Consider the following 20630-nt stretch of genomic DNA (forward strand, 5'->3'; position numbering starts at 1 on the left):
TCATTCCAACCTGGGGCCACTCATCAATCCCCCAAACGGGGTTCGACTCTTGCATAGAAACAAAATGAAGCTGCCTGGATCAACTTTATGAACGGGCATTGGTGGCTACTCCCTGAAAAGGGGCATTTGCGGTCCATCAGACTAAAACGAGGTTGAAGGCGCTGTTTCGGAACGTGGACTTTGAAATTAACGCTGGAACAAATTCCCGGCGAGCAAGTGTTGATCAGCCAAATGAAGCGCGGGCGTCATATTGTGCTTGTGAAATCCGCCCAAATTGGCCAGGGGAATGCGTCCTGTGATTGGATGAATTAGAAATATGTGAGCGAATACCAAAAAAAAAAGACTATGAATTTGCCTTTTCCAGCTTAATGGAGTCGGGAATTGGTATCGTTGAGATCAAGGCACCATCGATCTGAGGATTGTGCTGATGTCGGGTCACAGGGCCCGGACGCGCAATCCAGGATTGTTGCGCCAACAACCTTGAGAAGAGAAGCAAGGCCAAAAGGCGATAAACGGAGTGCCAGTGAAAAAAAGTCCGCCTCTCCTGGAGAGGCACGAATTCTAGCGTGACCAAATCGTTCATCATATCCAGACTCTTCTATGGCGAGAACCAACCCCCCAGCCCCATTCAGGTGGGCTAATCCCGGTTACCAGCACCAATGCTGACAACTAGATCTTCCGTGCCTGGCGCAGGTGACAAGGGTCATGGGGCCAGGTGGCGGGCCCAGCGAACGAAATGAAACACGCGATTGAGAGGTGGATATTGGCTTTCGTCGGAGCCGTTAAACCCTGGCTGGAGATTGTGTAGCTGAAGGCGGAAGGGGTTCACGATCAATCCATCTGTGACTAGACCAGGGGGGAGCGAGGTGTACGCAAAACTTGATACTGCTCATCCAGAAGCAGGATCGGATATTGTGCTGCTGCAAATTAATCATTCCACAGAGCCTCGCCCGCCACATTGCCCAAGGGCGATAAGTGCGCAACCCACAAGCTAGGGGGGAAAACAGCAAAGTATCGACACAAAGCCAGAAACGGGAATTTCATATCCTGAGACAAGGCACCGAGAATCCGAGAATACGTCGGAATGAGGCGGTTCGGCCTGGCACAAGTCGGAGCCTGATGAAATTTCAATTTCATTCTGGGACCTGAAAGTAAAAAGGGGCCTTCGTGGCGATTGTCCTCAATCCGCCCGAGTGGCAATTTGCGCTCTGGGTTGGATGCCATGCTTGACTGGGGATATGGAGTGTGGAAAGAAATGACCTGGGTCCCATGCATGAATGAATCGGGGCCGCTCACCGTTATGCCAGGATTTGAAATGGGGACCAAAGGAAAAAAAACTCACCTATTCATACCAAGCTTTTCACACTCTCCTACAAATCCCGAGGCGACCCTTCACAGGGCCTGGCCGTGAGCGCGCGGTGGGGACTAGGCCACCTGTTAATGCTGAATGTCATCACTAGCGCGCAAAAACCTGTGTGTTACCACAAGAAGGGTTTTTTTTTTTTGTGCCAATTGGGAAAGGAACAGGATGTTCCTTTCCCTCCCAAAGTTGCTGTCCGTCGGCGGGGTTTCTAGATTGGAGTGGGAACGGAGATCTGAATCCCTGTCTTCTAGTCTTTTGGTCTAGAATGTGTTGTTGCGCTCTAGGCTCGAATCTCTCTAGGCGACTTCCTGGCAATCGAGGACACGGAAGCAGCATAATATAACTTGCATCTGCTTGCATCGGACTTCTAATCACTCATCCCAGGCAGAAGCACGGCTATCATCGCGACATTTTTGCACGCGGTAGCCTTACATAACGACCCTTGAGGAAATATGCTGCAATCAGGTATGAAATTTCATTATTCGAGAGGGAATATATGCCACCGATGAATTATTTAGTCACAGAGCAACGACCAAATTTATTCGAAGGTCCCCCCTTTGAGCGAGGGCGGCGGCGATGGACCTATGTATTTGTTTCGAGGGGGGGGGCAGCGTGCGCTCACGCTCCAAAGAAAGAAACGGGGTTTTCGCCTGCACACGTGTGCACGCACGCATGGCTAATAGTTGGTGCCTTGCAGTTACATATGATGAATGTATAACCATCAAACGCTCGACAAAAAGTCTGCAATTGATCGATGAACCGGCGCTGGAAAATCGATACAACGGGCTCATCGAAACAAGTTTGCGTTACATATTGCGCAAACTTGTATATGTATATGTCCTGGGCCAAATTTAGCCGCCCGGCAAAGAGCTGTGCCAATCATTATTGCATGTATGTAATGCCACAAGTTGGGCAGCGAGCGTTTGTGAACTCGATGGTCATTTTGAATTTTCCGCAACCAAGTCGACGTCGCCAGGCACAACGCGCGATTCAATTACATAGCCGGGCTTCGATCCCTAGCCATATGATTTGATTCACATACAACAGGAAATTCAAGATTCCTATCGATGGATTGCTTACCTCCCCCCTATGTTATGGGTGAACATATGTAAAATAGGTCCACAACCATATGTAATAGGAAATTGCCAAAGATGAGCAAAAAATGGCGTGCTTTTTCCGTTTCTGTTGAATGGCTTGGAAATATTGAGTATTGTCAGGAGCTCAGAAAAGGCACCCCATGGAACCTGTCCACGGCATAACATAAGGAGCGCCAACGGACCAAGAAAATTAGAGCAGACGTTAGGCGTCATGCGACCATGCATGCATGCATGCATGCTTCGTCATTCGATCGACCCCCTAAAGGTCACGTACACAAGCATAAGATCGAGTTGTTCCCCACCGCAAACGAGCAAGGAATTTCACCGGATCAAAGGCAACAAAAAATGCCACACATGCCCATATTCATGTACATAGCTCATCACTAAGCGTTCTTTGTCTTTAATATCTCAAAGGAAGGCGCACCAATAATATTTTTCACACACAAGATTCTCGGATCTTCCCCCTCCCACATGCAATGCATGGGTACGGGCACATGCGTTCCAAATTGACTGCTTGCATCTCTTTCGATGACCTTCTCTGCGGGAATTCCCGTTCGAGTTGGATGTGAGAAGCCAATGTAGCCCCCCTTGCAAACGACAACGGCTAGAACCGAGACCGCTAGTTATCCGGATTTCCCCCGGATGAAAAGCTGAGCACTGGAACAGAACCGTGGTGGCGGCCCAAAAAAACAGTCTTGGACTCTAGATCGATTTGGCTTCTGTGCTTCTGTAACGCGGGAAAGGGGGGGAGGGAGATTGCACAGCATTCAAGCTTGATCTTGTCCAGGAGACATAGATCCTCCAATCGTTGAATTGAGAGCACTATTCTCCGATCTACGAATATAGATCGTCTTATCTTATGCAACGCTCTCTCGTAGTAGTACATGACCCGTGCTTTCGTCTGCTAGTAGTACTACCAACCAGTGGAGCTCGTGTCTTCGGGACTTCCGAAGATATTTTGCTCATATGTTACCCCTCAAGCCCTGGGTTGTTGAGACGCGTGTGCGTGTGTGTGTGGAGCAGGTAAAGCCACTCGCCTTGCCCCCAAGCCCAGGGGCGTTTATCATGACGTCGGCTAGAACCGAGACCGCCACTTGCATGAGCAAAGGGAACAAACCATAGGCACAGAGGTGGAGAGGGATACAGATACGAAAGAAAAAAAAGATCGTCAAGTGTAGGCGGCCGCAAGCAAGCAAGCCAGTCAGTGCAGATGACCATATGATGAGGGCGGCTGCCAACTCGATCACATCGATGACCCTGGCCTGGGGGGGCGTCGCTTCTCATGTGGAATTGGCAGTACGTACGTACGGCCCAGTCTAGGTCGTGGAATGAAACTTCCTGAGTGTTGACACAGGGACGCGCGCGGCAAGTTCCCCTCCAGGATCGCAATCATGCGGGGGCGCTGGGGAGCGGCGGCGGTATCAAGTACTTACTCGCACGCCACCTAGGAGGTAGCGATAAACCCTTTCCATAGATCGACAATCGGCTTCTGGCTCCAATAGTACCCTGGCGGTACTTGTTGTGATTAATATCGTGGGGTAAGATGTATTCTCCCCTCACACCGGGAAGAATTTCAGTATGAATGGTTAGGGGGGGGGGGGAGAACTAACCGAAATTCTTCCAGTATTGATCGCACTATTGATAGTGCTTGTAACTGGGGGGTCATACCGCCCCGCCGCTCAACACCGGCCGCCCACACTGTTTACGCCGAAGAAGCAAATGAGAGGAAGCTGGTTACCAATCAGTGCTGACGTTGACGGAATACCAAAACTGTTTACATGCCTGTAACATGTGAGTATCAAAAGTTACGTTATCGTCATAACCGCGACCGATCGACCGATCGCGACTCCGCGAGCGAATCTTGATGAGATGATATCGAAGTCTAGATCCTAAAGGATGCATAGCAGTTCTTCTACATCCGATATATTATCGCACCGAATATCGAAGATGGATATCATGCGGGCACGCATGAGTGCATTCGAGAAGACGATCATGAGGGAAAATGTAGTATGAGAATTGTCGATATGAAAAAAAAAAAAAAAAAGGCAACCCCTACCCCTTAGTGAGCTGTGTGACGAGATCGATGAGAAACGTCTGGGAATCGAAGCCACTTTTTCCATGCCAAAAAAATGAGATGTTCTAGAATCAATATATCATCATCATCACATGCACACATGAACATGCATGCATAGCATGACTCTCCGATGAAAGATCCTAGACATGTATGCTCCGAGAGCTATATGCTGTGGGCACATTGCCACCGTAGGCAGACGCCATGGAATTAAATTCCTAAAGCCACATTTGATCTGTGTGTGCAATAGCACCAGTTTAGGGGAAAGCCAAAAAAAAAAAGCTGGGTGAGAGACACCACTATTTGGAAAAGTGGAGGGACACATTTTGGTTTCGGTGCGTCCAACCGTCTGACGTGGATCCTGCCATAACATAACCAGTTGCGACATGACCACGATAAAATATAGTCTGAAGTAAGTGCTGCAAAACCTTGCTGTGCGAATGGTGGGCCCGCGGCAGTCATGTACTAGCGCGCGCGTTATCAACATCGCGGAGCTAGGACGCCATTGTCGACGCATCAAATAACACGGATTACGCACGTAAGTTGCCCCACGTACGAATACTTGTGCATTAATATTCCTTATCGCTTTTAACTATAACCTAGTTACCGTGTAAAGGATAAGGTGGCAGTATTGCATATGTAGTACCGCCATATTTGTGCTGGCAGTTCCCTGGTTACTAGGTTAGGATAGTAGCATGGGATACGCGGCCGCTGCACTGTACTGGCACGCCACGCCCGGAATGTCTGCTGACGAGACCCAGCCCAGTGTGCGTCCGCGCGCGTGTTGATCACAATCTACCGTGCACGAGATCATGCAATTACAAGACTACATCCTTTATAGCGAAGGGTATAGTAAAGAGATTAGTGCCGCTTAGCAGTTGACGAGCGTTTTCGGATGAAACCGCGGGAGTTCATATCATGCCCTTGGCCCTTGCTTGGACCATGGGACACCCACGTACCCGGGCTCGGCAAGGGGATGTATAATGCGTTTGTCAGAGAGGAATGTGATCCCGATGGTATATGTAAGACAAGGTTTGCTGCGGCCGAAACGCTGACCACTGATTGTTGGCCGAAGCTGACGTTGGACAATGCCCGAACGTTTTCGTTGTTGTTGTTGTTTGAAATTTTTTTTTTTGGCGAGGCGAGTCATCCGGAGATTGAATGAAATGTATCATCATTGTTTGATTGAATTGAGTGATTATATGACCCCCGGTAGGGGTGTGTCATGGGTTCTACAATCTACATACATACATACGACTAGTTGTGCACAAGCTGGGAGAATGGGGCTGGAAGGGGAGTTGAGCGAGTGAGCTGGTTTGAACGGTTTGAGCGAGTATCGATATATCGCGCAGTTATCTTCTCCCCCAAGCTGAGTTCATACAATGGTGATGATCATGTACATGCGTCCACTTCAAAGTTCAACCCACCCCAGAAATAGGTCGGCAAGGGATTGCCGTATTCTGCATGTAAGCGTAATTGTAGTTGGACCGAAGGCCCGGGAATATTGTTGGCCGTGAGGAACACCCACACACACACACGGCACACTCGGCACTATATCCTGATCAGGATATGTAGAGGGAGGGCGGATGGATCCGGCCGATAACTTGGGCCCCTGAATTTATTACTTGTACTGTATGACTTGCGCGCAAGCCCCATGTGCAAATTCCAAGTATGGGTAATCAAATATGTAAGTATACCAAAAAAAAAAAGAAGGGCCGCCGCCGCCATCCGAACGTCGGACGTGCAATTCATGTATGGGCAATTCGTAGGCGTACGCGCGCCTGTATGTAACGCAAAGGAGGATTTGGGTTGGGTTTGAGCATTAATCATTTACTCAGTATGGAAAATCTTGTACCCAAAAGGGGGTAATAACCAGCTTTCGACCCCCCCGTACAGCATCGAATTAATTTGCCGCAGCATGGTGATGCAACCGCGTTGCGGCCGCAGAGGGATAAATCCATACATAGCCCATAGCCCAAAGGGTTTTTTTTTGTTGTTGGTGCCGATATATGATCGGTGATCAAAAAAAGTGTTTTTTTTTTTTTTTGGTTGATGTGGTTGACCGGAGCGGATCCGGATTTTGAGGGGTCGGTACCGTATGGGCGCCCCCCCTCCCCTCCCCCGACCCGCCGGCCGCCTTTGTGCGTTTAGTGTTTACTTGGCTTATCTTGTCAAAGAGTACTACTAGTGTAAGCACTTACAGTAAAAAGATTCGATTCCTATTCAAAACCCGCGGGGGGGGGGGGGGGGGGGGCCGCAGAATCATGGACCCGGACTTTTAATGGGGAAGACGTTATGTAGACGTGGCCGGAAACGCGTTTATATACATTATACGGTCGGCATGATTGAGATTGGGATTGTTTTTATTTTGACACATAACAAAGCTGAGAAAGAAGAAAGAAGAGATTGGGGATAAGTACATTGCAACCATCAAGACCCAAAAAAAAATGCTGGTATGCGCGGCAAGTACGAGTCATACAATCAGAGTTGTACACGCGGGCGTTTACATGCAAACGTGTGTGTGTGTGATTCCCCTGGGTAATTAGCCCCTCCTAGCTATTAATAGGCGGCCGCAGCCGGCCATAGTACACCGAAGGTCCGGGTCCGGAAGGGGAGCCCACTGTCTGTCTGCGTGATCACGACGCAAAGGTTTTGTGCTGGCAAGTTGCTTGCATCAAGAAGAAGAAGAAGGAAAGAACCGGGAAGATCAATTGATGACGAAACTAGCGCTCAAATGTTCATATTGTTATGTATGTATGCATGCAATGAACACCTAGGCAAGAATGATCGAACGGATCGAGCTGTGCATGTGGGTGGGTCTATACTATACGTTACTGGTGAGATCTCCCGCGTTTAAGTATTGGGTTTGCATGAGTTGAATATGCGCCGGTCCATCAGCCGTAATAAGTTGTACCCGCAATAGCTATATGAGGGTAGTAGTACAATGAACAACTTCAAAGCTACTAACTGCAATAGGAATCGTTCGTCGGTCAACGGACTGCGGGAACTGCATGATCATCTCATGCAAGCTAGGGGCATAATGTGATGAGTGAAGTTCCCGGTGACTCAGCGAGGCCCGTGGCCGGACCAAAGAAGTGATCGTGATGATGGGGGTCGGTTCGGTCATGTCCAATTCGGAAGTTGTTTTATTCAGTTTCACGGAAGTGAAAAGGCGACGTGTGTGCGGTGACATCTCTCGGCATGTACGCATGTCTATGGTCACGGTTGGAGGCGTGTAGATCCCATGAATGAGTAAGACCGGTACCACGTAACATATATATATATGGCTACTCTCTACTACTTTTTCAGTCAGCAGGGAGCTCCGGAGGATTAATTTTTGCATTGGGGTGTGAGTAATTACTTGCACTTCTGCTTGGTGGCAATGCGATACGTCGACAAAGGGCAGCCGCGGAGATGAAGATGAGAGAGTCTAGCCCACGTAAGCTGTTTCGCGTGCGTTGAATTCAGTGATTTTAACAACGGCTAAATTGATGATCAAATCAATGTTACGCTGATAGGCAAAAAAATACTGCGGGCGCTTTCGTTCGTGTAAGGGCCGCCTCCCACATAATTGGCTATGCTATATCAAGTAACAGTAATTGCAAGGAGGCGCGCGCATAATAGATCCTGTTGTTTACGCGTGTGTACATCACATGGTAGTAACGCGTTCCTGGCCTGCAAGTACTCATATATCACTGCGGTTGCTGTTGCTGTTGGTGTTGGCGTTGCTGTATGTGGATCTTTGTCGTCAGGTCCGGGTGTGAGGGTGAGTGAGTGAGGAACCGCGTGCAACGTGTGTGTCCAAGGCACAACGGACATGTGTATAGGGCCGTCGATATGACATTGAAACGTATTTGATATTTATAATTCAATGATGCAAGACGTTGGAAACCAATGGATGGTCGTCACTGTTCGCTCTTGGTCAAGGGAAGGGGGAGGTGGGATTATCTACAGGTAATTTTGCAAAAAAGTACATGGTAAAAAGTACTACCATGTACTATGTACAAGTTTGGAATCGAAGGCCCCCCCGCGCGCGCGCCGCCGCCGCCGATAATTTGTCTTATTGTACCCTGCAAACATAATCCGAGTACTTATCTGATTCCTCCGCCGACGCCGCTGACATACCATATAAGAAATCATGATTTACCAAACACCCCTCTCCGATTACATACCCACTACACCTTCTTTGAACAACATCATCATCATCATCCGCACCCCATTCCTGGGAGGGAAGCCAAAAAAAGAAAATGAAGAAAGAAAACCAAAACAAAAACAAAAACAAAGAAACTTCTCCTCCGAATTCCCTCTATGTACTTGATAGCTTGGTGCTTCCACTTCTTCTTTCGCGGCGTGTTCTCCCCTGGTCTTGGGGTCTTGGCGGTCCCTTGTTTCAACCTCTGACAAATGGAAATAAAAAATTTTATAACTTATGTGACATACCAAAAATCTTTTTGAGTTGGCGAGGCTGTTCTTAATTTCTTTATTCATTTCTTGTTTTCCATATATGTACTGTATACATAATTTAAATATTTAAATATTAAAATATTAAAAAAAGAAAGAAAAAAAAAAGAGAAAAAAGTTTATCGATATATATATATGTTAGAGTGACTTCTTCGAGTTACTTTACTGAACGGAGTAATTTGAACGCCTTGATTTGTCTATATAAGGGTCCCGTATCTCCCCCAACCACGATTTGCAACGGACCCACTTCCCTCCTATTCACCCATCGTCCTTTTCCTCCCTCGAAGCCCCCCCACTCACTCAAACACCCCTCTCTCCTCAACGCCGCTTCAACCACACTCCACACATCGTCGTCGTCACCCTATTATTATTATTCATTAGCAATAATAATATTTTACAAAAACGATGCCAGCGTTAACACATCCATCCATCATCCCACAAGCAAGGGCGCCCACCTTCAGACGAACGAATTCGTTCCAGAAACAGCTCGTAACATCTGGCCCAACGCCTCCTTCCCTCATCCACTCCCCGTACTTGGAGAACCCTCATTCGATCTTTCACAATGCTTCGTCTATTCCTGAAGGTGGTACGATGAGAGCAGCAGCAGGAGCAGGGAGTACTGGAATGGGTTGGAGATCTGAACGGTCGTATTCGTCTAAACTTACGCCTCCGAATGAACATGACAAGTTGAGATTGCTCGATACCGTTCCTGTACGATCGACGACGACTTCCAGTACCGGTTCGTCAAGTTTAAATCCCTCGTACTACTGAACTGTTCGAGGTGTGTGCTCTTCTCTTTTTCTTTGGGAGTTGCAATGTATTCATTTATATCTCTTCTTCACTGCCCATGGTAGCAGAACCCTCCCCTCCCCTTACACTCGTAATCCCGTCCTAATTTCGTATAATTTCGTTTCTCCTCAAGGTATTTGCGCAAATGCATGGGTGAGTTCTCTTCCATCCCACCTGCCCCTATCTATGCCCAGTCACCCTTGCCGACGGCAATCCACGTTCCTGGTTGGTTTATATTTGGAGCACTGACTCTATATCTTCATGAAATATAGGCGCGTAATCGCTCCACACACACACACAGCTAAACCACCCACTGTCCCCCAACTCCTCACCCTCGATGCATAATGTTTCGTTCAGCCATTTTGACCATATCCCAAATACCTTCTCAACTCCACTCTACTCTACGAGCTCCAATACTCTTTACTATATGACTCCACGTTGGTTTTATTTGCGTGTGTGCGCGCACTGTACACGCCCGCACGCACATACTCATAGCTTACAACATCCTATCGTTTGTTTGTGGCTGTATTCGCTGGCTTTGCGCATACAAACACTTTGGTATACTCGCCACGTTCCATCCGATTAACACAGCATCACACCAACCCGCTCGCGTTGATTTCGCTTCCATCGTATCCGTAACCGTCTCGCACCTACACACGCTACTTTGCCGCTGATCGGCTCGGGTCCATTGCGTGGGTGAGCGATTTCGTTCTTGTCTCCTGTCATGAAGGTATTAATGTGCATGTGTCGATAGGGGTATCATCGAGGTTCAAGTAGCGCAGCAACGACAAACCACAAGTTGTTTTGTCAGCTTACTTGTAAATCCGAGCAAACTATAGCAACCGATCTGCTAAGGGACTCGAAGGATCATCAACGCAAAGCATGCCTGCATACCCACGAACGACCCTACGACGCGCTTCTTCATCTCGCTGGAGCCGTGCATAACTCGATCACGACTTGACTTGGAATCCAAATCATTCGCTCCTTCCTACTTCTAGTTCCAAATCTCTTTTCTCTCTCTCAGCTTGAAACTCGCAGTCGTCCGAACGGAAAAGAGAGAGAGAACTGTATCCTTATCATCTTCTTCCGGATCCTGTTTCACACACGCATTTTGACGATTCATCTTCATATCACTTTTACAACCTCCACAACCTCCACCACACACCCCCCCTGCCACCCCCTCTTTGTCATCGCCGCCATCATCAAAGTCAATCGAAGTCCGATCACCGAAATACAAAGCCGAGGGCGGAGCCTTAAGCCCGAGGAAGATTGACACGTCACGAGCGCGCGAAGTTTTTTTGGTTTTTGGTTTTTTTCTTTTTCTTTTGTTCCATATAGCCCAGGTCAACCGCCACGGCGAACGGCTAACTCCCTGATTGCTTGGTTTCTCCTCTCCTCTCCCCGGCCGACCGTCCAACAAGAAAACAATTCAAAAAAAAATAATAGCATTGGTTCCTTTCTTTTTCTCTTTCTTTCTTGGGTTTCCCTTGCGACGAAGGCATCATATCATCATCATCCGGTTATCTTGTCAAATTTCTCCGTTTCACTACTGTCACACGTTTCTCTCTCTCTCTCTCTCTCTACTCACTCAAACTTACGTCGTCCACGCCAATATTCTTTTTCGGCTACTTTTCAATCACTCAGTACTCAGTCATACTTTGTACAAATATTCATCAATCAACTTTTCTTGCATGTGACTGCCAGTGTTTTGCAGTACTAGTACTTTTCTCCTTGTCCCTCAGGCTCCCCCCCCCTTGTATCTTACCTTTACCGGCTTTTGTTCATCTCATTCATTGTCTACTACTACTCCTGTTTCATCCAGTGGACGTTGTTCGGCTGGTCCTGTTTCTTCCCTCCCCCGCCCGCCCGCCGGTCCTGCCCCAGCCACCCACACATGTACTCGCTTCGTGGTTTCATCTGTGTGATATCGGATACCCAAATTGTAGTATATTGATGGAATTTAATTGGCAAGTTGCATGCAGTTGCAGGTTGTCCGTTTGATGATTGCATATGATGTGGCCATACTCTGTGTGTGTGATTGCGCACATGTGGATATGATTGGATTGGATTGGATGATGAGGATGAGGATGGTGGCGTGTGTATGTATGTATGTATGTAAATGACATGTAAATGACAGGACGATTAATTCAGTTTCGGAACAAGGATCGCGATCATCACCCCGAGTAACTCCTCTAATTCACGCGATTGTAATGGTTATAACCTATACTATACGCACTTCAGGCAGGACACCCCCCCCCCCCCTTCTTTCTACTTAATTCCTTGTCTTTAGAATAGCCCGCAGCAGAACGTGGCACTGCTGCCGTTAGCAATACACATTTATACATGTGGGCTTCCCCCGCGCGGTGGATGATCTGTACAATGTAGTACAATATGCGTTACGTTAAGTAACGTTATATACATATACTGGTTTGACGTTTACGCCGTGCAATGCATTGCATTGCATATGGCAATATTGATGATTTCGACGTTGTATCATTGTTAATTGCGTGATGTCTGTCTCTGTGTGTGTGTGTGTGGGAGGGGGAAGGGGGGAAGGGGGGTGGTTGCACGGGCGGATCAAACACATTGTCGTTATATGTAAACAGTACTTGCGAAATTATGTATATATGTTGAAGTTGGAAAGATGCATGGGGCGCCGTCCATCTAAGCTATGCATGCATGTATGTAGTAGGTCCGTCAAGTCGACCTGTGTTGTCTAGATATTAAGAAGCCAAGTATACAGAGTTATAGCATTCCGAACCAAGAAAAGAAAAAAAAAAAACATCGTGCGGTCGACATACAATTGCGTGTTATTGCATGATCATCATCCGATAATACATACATATATATTGTATGGCAGGACGACGTTTAAGTAACTAAACGGTAAAAAGAATAAGTAATTACCCTCATTTTGACGTCTGCTTACGCATGCAACGTGCGCGTAAGATTGACGATGGTAGGTCGTGTCGGGTACGTTGACACTCGATCGTTTGTACGATATAGATATAGTAGTACTAGTACTTATATATACGACCAGGTGGAGAAATTCTAAAGCAAGCTTATATCAGATAAATAGACGGTGTGTATGTTACTTGAAAAAGCGGCGACAGGTGAATATATAAGTTCAAGTCAACCCCTCATGATGTGATCGATACGCAACGCTATCACTGCTGTTATGATTGTGTAGTATATAGCGGCGGGCATCGTTCAATTATTGGTATGGTATGACTTGTTGTCCGTATGTTTACTTACTTAACATATGCTATATATACTGAGTGGAGAACGGAGTGCGTGCCTGCCATGCGCCAAGAATCACAATACTACTATGGAGTCTAATAGAGGTCGCGCGTGTACATCATGCACGGCCCGAAACTAATCATTCCCTCACCATATATAAACGTACACGGCTTGCAGTTGGCTGTTTTATTCACGGTGACGCTTTTTCTGTCATCTCTAGTTATATGTTAAATAGCATCATAAGTACATAATGTAATATGCGCATTCTTGAAGCTTGCATTTTACATATTAGAGCGCACAATTAATCCCGTTGCGGGGTGATTGATGGATCATGCAGAAACAAATTCAAAAACAAGAGCAAAAGAACAAAAAATATGCGAATTGAGCGTTGTGGGTGCATGATTGTACATTTAATTTGTAGCACGGTCGTCTCAATCAGGATACTATAGTATGATAGCGTAATTGCGTGAGCGCCCGGCTCCCCCCCTCCAACCCTGCCACGCGCGTTGCGGATCCGGATCTGCGACTTGCCAGCCTTGGTTGCTGAGTGATAAATCGACTGATTGCATATAATGTGGCGGCGTGAGGAATCTGGGCCAAAAAGTCGTTAATGATTGCATGGAGGATCCGGATCTGCACTACCGGGCTGCGGCCCCGGCCATTGTGATATAGGATTATTAGTACTGCCAGAGAGTGTTTCACGTACGCCGAAAGTGGTGTTCTATTTTTTTATATGTTTGCCTGTCACCCTTGAAATAATCCTCGCTCGAATCCCGCCAGAGGCACAAAAATAGATGTGTAGGTCCGCACGCAGTGGATCTTTGTACTTGACTTAATATACGATGGCAGGCAAATCGTTACATATATATATATTTGACGCGCGGATCGAAGATATCATTAACGCGCGCATGGAGTGTGAATTCGTAACGAGTTGGGGCCTAGGCTAACAACCGCTAAGGCTACGCTAGGCTAGGCCCTGCATGTTGCCTCTGCTTGTTCCCATTTGCTAGCAATGCTGCGAATCAGTGGGATTCGAACGGCTTCCTCCCTTCCCTGAGCGCGAGTGTGCGCGCGCTAGCTTCTTGAACAAGTACTGATAGTTAATTAATTGTGGGATTTCCACAATATGCGCGCGCGCTAGCGCGTACGTTAACCTATCACCCCAGCAGAAGCACTATGTAATTCGTTGGGTTCTGGATACATATAAGCAACTTGATGCGCTATACGTCGCTCTGCATGACGATACAAATCATACTTCGCGCCGTCCCATATCTATACATGTACCACGCGACATAACTTCGTTGTTGAGAGGGTTTTTAGTCATCCATTCATTCGTTCAGGTGCCGCCGACTCGCCGGCCGGCCGGTGGCCGTTCGGATCTACCTATGCGCCAACTAGAAATGTATATATATATTAACACCCGCCTTGCCTTGCCAAGCCGGTTGACAAAGTCCTAGTTTGCAACTTTTGAGGTAAAAGAAACAAAACTTTAAACCCAGAATGAGTATACGGAACAGCCCAGGGGGAAGGGGGGACAAATTTAGTGGTTGAGTTTGTTGCTTAAGCCTAATAAAAGCCAAGCAAAAAGCCGGCCCAAAAGTTGAATTGAGTGGCCGCGCAAACGTTTCCCCGATATTTAAAAGTCTTGCTTGGCATGTAATGTGTACAAGGCTAAACCCCCCCCCCCCTGTTCTCCCTTGTCCCCCCCAACCTCCCTAACCGCGCTGCTGGGCAGGGACCCGAGGAGGGAAGCTGGGGGAAGATTGGATTATAGCTTGGCAACGTTGCACACCATGTCTTCAATCAATTGCATTGTACTTGTAGTTGGAAATGTTCTCATTTATGCATATGTTAATTAGGTTTCCGAGGTGACGCACTTCTTGATGAATTGAAGGGCGAGCGAATCTGAGCACGAGGGGCCAAAGGGGGGGGGGGGGAGGGATTGAATCATGTGTTATTTGCTTATTGTTTTTCGGTGTGGCAAGTGCGCGGTTGGCCGGCGCTTTCAGTTTGTTGCGCTAACGTACGATGCTTACACTAAGCTGTATTAATTATGCGTCTGCGATGATTCAGTCCAAGTTGCGTAAATTAAACTTGGCAACCCCGCGTGCCAGCGGTCATGCACGACGTAACGTTTCGGTACCGATTACCTGCACTGCAGGTCACTCTGCCTCCCCCATAATTATGTAAAACGTGCCACTTTTGCTTACGTGTTGTATTCCACATTGTATTACCTGCACAGCCGTCCGGGTGAAATTACGCCATTTCTGCCACTGGTGCTGACGTGTTCATTTTCCATTTAGGTTTCATGACCTTGTGACTTTTATATTTATAACGTACAATTGGTAGACAAATCAAGTGAGTCACGCTGAAAATTAAGTGAGATTGGCAAAACCCAACATGAGCGTCACCTACGAATCTCTGAGGCTTGATTTTGGGCTCTTTTGGTAGAGGAGAATTAGATCTATCCACGCACCGAGTTTAGGGGTGAATGCCCAACTACTTCAGGAGTTAATATGAAGAACTCTGCCCTTCGCAATGTCAGCGCTTAGTCCAAGCACACCTGAATGCGCGCCCAGCGCTTACCTGGCCAAAATTCCCCTTACTTGTATCTGCACCCCTACCTGCCTTACTCGTCGTGCTAGGCTGCGTCCGATGACACAGCCACAGCCTGCATCTGCTAAAATACTGTGTCGTACTCATGAATTGGCATGTCAGCCTGCGATGCGGCCCATTCTTGAAGGGATGCAGCAGACACATGCCCAACTGCGCAGCTCTTGGTCCAACCCCCCCACTGCTGCTGCACCCCCGCTTGCCCTGCCGCATGGGCGCTTTGGGCAAGGGAAGGAGATTTATTAGTCGATACTATTGACCAATTTTCAGTGCGCTTGTCTTATCCTCATTTGTACACTTGTCCCCCCCCCAAGTCGCTGTCCTGATGTCCTCTTTCTGCTCCCCATTTTCCTATTTGTTTCCTATTATCCGGAACACTTCCGCTATTGTCTCCACACACTTGACATAGCACGATGCCATGATTCGGGATCTCTCCTGAGCATAGAACATCTATGCACTCTTTTTGTGTGGAATAATGATTTAATCATGGTTCACTTTTTTCTGTACAACTGACTAGGGTGTTGAAAAGCAGTGCAGGTCAGCGCGTGCGAAGGCACGCACTCTAGTATATAACTCGCGGCTAAAGTATCCTATACACTGGCAAAACGTTTTGGCTCGACAAGCATTATACACATCGTTACATAAGTTGTTCGGATAAACTGATATCGGGCCCCGAGAGCCTTGGACAGAGTGTAACTAGTACATACTAGTATGACTGAAGTACGAGTAACTTTTGCACATGAACTTCTTCAAACCGTTGTTACTCCTCCTCCATCACGAATTCATTCTGATACTTTTATGTACAATATACTAAAGAGGTCAGTCATGACCTGCCAGGCCATCGTTGTTGTTGTTGCACTTGAGTTGCAGGGGCGACTAAGCCAAGAAGCCAAGAAGTCAAGCCAAGCCGCGGATGGGGTGCGGATGTCTAATTAATAATTAGGCTGGTTTTTGTAACAAACCTAAAAGGGGGACAACACCAAATCAAAAAAGGAAATTCATGTTAATCCTGTTTTGAATTCTCGACAAAGTGCTTTGGTTTGTAAAAAGCCGCCGCCGCCGCCAAGGGGGTTACGAAGAAAACTGGTTGGGTAACTTATATGGGCTGATCGGTTTGCGAACAAAGTCGAAGCGGGGAACACGGTCTGACTTGTACCTTTTGTTTGTGCCTAGTATCGAGTATAGTAACTATGGTTCATGGCCTACCATTTGTGTGCTTCCCCCTGATTGATGTATCGACGTTGCACGTCACCTCTTTCGTCCTTTTGCCCTTGCCCCTCATTGTATCTGTTGTATGGTGCCTTTCACGCCACAATCAATGACAGGGTTGGCAAGTATAAGTTTATGCTGAGGCAAGGCTGGGTGATAAGGAGATAGGGTACATCCGTATTGTTAGCCCGTGAGACATGGGTACATGATGCGTTCCTGGCATGCCACTAACGTGTACATACAAATAGTAAATGGGCGGTTGAATCGTCTTATATAAGGTTCTTACACACACCTCTCTCGGTTATCATGAATATTCGTACATGAGAAACGTAATGATCATGTCATGAGAGAGTGAGAAGAGTTAGGTAGGAGAGGGTCCCCCTCGGGCTGGAGTCCCGTCCCGGGGTTATGTGCTATAAGTTGACGTGGTTACTGTGATTATGTTAATTTTAGCTGCGACCGGTCCGACGTATCAAGAGAGAGTCCAAGTTGGCGGGACGCTGTTGCATGATGGAAGCTACCATGCAAAAAATTAGTAATTCACCGTCCCCAAACGACGTAGGATAAACCGTAAACCGGCCTCACAACATCCACCCGGAAGACTTTCACACCGGGGAATTTGAAAAAGAAAGGGGAGGTATTGTTGTGTGTAACCCCCAGAAATGATCGTCTTAATTTGCATTTAATTCATATCATGTCAACCCGCCGTCAACCCATTCCAAGTAACTAGCGTCCAACAAACAAACAAACAAAAAAGGGCCATGTCATAGGTGTGTGTGTGCATATGATATGCAGGCCAGACATCGGGCATCGGGGACCTTCCCCTCCCCTCCCCCTGAGCCCACGCGTTGCCTTAGCTAAAGCCCCAAATTTATAAATGGCGCTTGTTGAGATAGGTGCCCTCAGTTCGTTCGTGAGAGATCGAACGTCCTCTTGGGATAGCTAGCTAGAGAGAACCTAGCACTTGTTAGGTATACTACCAGCCCCCCCCACACGGATTAGGATTGGGAAATTTAAAGAAAAAACAAAATTAGGCAAGATTGTAAGTACGTTCCCCCACCATGCTCAACACACGAGGAAGAACTAACGGTTCGGCACCGCCCCCCCCCCCGGTTGGCTTCTGCGAGGACCAGAATCATCAATAATGTTGTCGAGGATCGACAGCAAGATTAATTCAGTAGTAGTACAGATGACAGATGTTGCGCCGCTCACACCGACTTGGGTTTTTTTTTTTTTTTTTCAAGTGATCCATCCAGCCAGCGAGTTCTGCACTTGGATGGTTAGGCAATCCCTGGTGGTGATGTGGTACACGATTGATTCTTCAAGGAGAGCGACGGAAAAAACCATCCCTCAGCCCAACGCTGCAAGAAGATCCGAGTAAGCAAGTTGATATGTCCGCCTGGACCATGCCAGCGTAAGCTCAGCCGTTACCACAATGAAAAAAATATTTGTTGAGAATCGAATGTTGACTATACAACTTCAAATACAGCCAGGAGGAACCGTGAATGAAAGGGCGGGAAAAAAAATTACTGCAAGGGGGGACACGGCAGCAGGTCTGAGTCGAGTTGCCAAAAGCATCTGCAGAAATGCAAGGACGTCGGTGCTGGACAGCTTCACATCCCTGTAAGAGCAAGGAGATCGAACACATTGTCACGACGTCTGCGAAGAAGAGGGAGCCCTCCTCTTGGGTTCTATTTATGTACCTAGATCTCCTCTCTTGGAAACCTTTTTCTGCTTCGAGGCAGAGCTTGGCATCGGATAGAGAATAGACTATGCTCTAAAAACCCCCCCACTCATGAAGCTGCCAGTCCATAGCAGCTGCTCCGCAAACCTGAGAATGCGCACCCTAGGCAGTACGCGACAGATGCACAGGATACGACACCTTGGAGTGAGTCACATGGGAGGGGGACTTGAAAATAAACGCTGGAAATGTGGGTCCAGGACAATACATACAGCGACTCAAAGTAAGCAACGACGCCGTGATCGCATAACACAAAGATGTACTCAGTCACTGGACACATCGAATCCAGCTAATACCGGTATTCTCTCTCGGTACTTTCCTCACTACGGCGTCTGGCCACGCGCGCGCGACGGATTGCACAGGCCTGCCGGGGGCCCTCAAAAGTAAAACCCTGGGCAGCACGCAACAAGACGCGCGTGATAGAGCAACTCGAGAGTCGCAGGGCCTTACCTGTTTGCGGCGGCAAGAATAATGCAGTAATTGCACGACACAACATGCATCACTGGATATCGCATCAATCCAGCGTATTGGATACATCGAATCCGAATAGATCAAGCTGTGTAATACCAATACTGTCTCAGCAATTCTTCTCAACAGGGGACGTATGATGTGATAGAAACGGCTTCAGTTCAGTGGCGGAAAAACGTTCCGACCACCACCGCAGCTCGGCACAGCTGCGAGCACTCACGCATTTCTACCGTGCATTGTTGTGACGGAGCTGCAAGGGCAAGGGCTGCTTACCACTCGGCGTCGTCAGGACCGAAGGCTACATACCGTGCTGCTTTCACCTTAGCAGGGCACAGCCAACGAGAACCAGACGTACCCTTTGCACGATGTCGTCCCGACAGCACACGTCGTGTACGGCGTCCCACAAATACCGCGCTTTCCCTATAAACAAAAACTCGGTAGTTAGCTATAATAAAATGAGTGACTTGGATCTCACCTGGTGTAAGACACAATAAATTCGGCCAGCGTAGCCTCTGAACGCTACCTAGTCCCGTGGTTCTCAGAGCACCGGTTCTGAATCGAGAACCGAACCCTTGTTTGCGTCGCCTGTGTTGGGAATGTGAGTCACCGGAGATATCCGGGGAGTATGCGGACTATGTAAGCGCGCAGCCCGCACAGGTTGTAGTTTGTCCTCTCATGTAATTCATTCTTTGGGCATATACGCACGGACGTTAACCCCAAATCACCAGTTATATTTCTTGCACCTGTGCTACGAGTGAGCTAGGAGGCGGGGTTGCCATATCCGGAACGCCGTTTACCACAGCCCGTAAACCGTATAGCCACAGATCCCATTAGTTTACCCTAGCTGACAGGATCCATGGGATCTGCTGTGGCTTCATACCAGGGTCGATCTTCCATTGATGCATCTCAGTTGACGCCAAACTGCGGGTTTTTTGCTGGAGTATTACTGCGCCCACCCATCAACGTCTCCTCCATTATCAGCCATGTCACTCGAGCAAAAGGTTGATGGTCTCGACGCAGCCATCCGAATTCTCTCAGCTATCGGTCCTGCGTCCTGCGTGTTCCCTCCTCTGCAGTCTGCAACTGGTATCGCACTCTTTATCCTGTATCTTGAATGGAAGCTGACAGTTATTGCTCTATAGACGTTCAAGGAGAATAAGGAAAAATGGGAAGATTTCGGTAGATACATCGTCAACACCATGGCTGATGTGGTTGAAGCCATCAATTCATATGATACATCAAGCGAGGAATCAAAGTCATGGATGGAAAGTGTTACAAGATTGAGCGAGTAAGCAGTATTTGTTCTACACAGCCTGGCTGTCTGTAACGTGGATGTCCTATAGGGCATTGCAGCGCATCCAAACCGGGGTCGGGCGGCTGCGTCAGAAGAGAGAGAGACGCTCCGCTGTCGTCAATCTCTTCTCTCATATGAAGAATCCAGACAGGATTGATAGCCTAAGGAAGGATTTCAATGAGGCTTTGACATCGTTCCAGGTCAGTAATGGCGCTTTGATCATTTGTACAGTGTTAGAGTTGTGATCATGTAGGTGAGGACGAACCTGACAGTTGGCGTCATAGCAA

The sequence above is a fragment of the Cantharellus anzutake genome, assembly GCF_015039405.1.
Source record: "Cantharellus anzutake strain C23 chromosome Unknown EI90scaffold_16, whole genome shotgun sequence".
Lineage (NCBI taxonomy): Eukaryota > Fungi > Basidiomycota > Agaricomycetes > Cantharellales > Hydnaceae > Cantharellus > Cantharellus anzutake.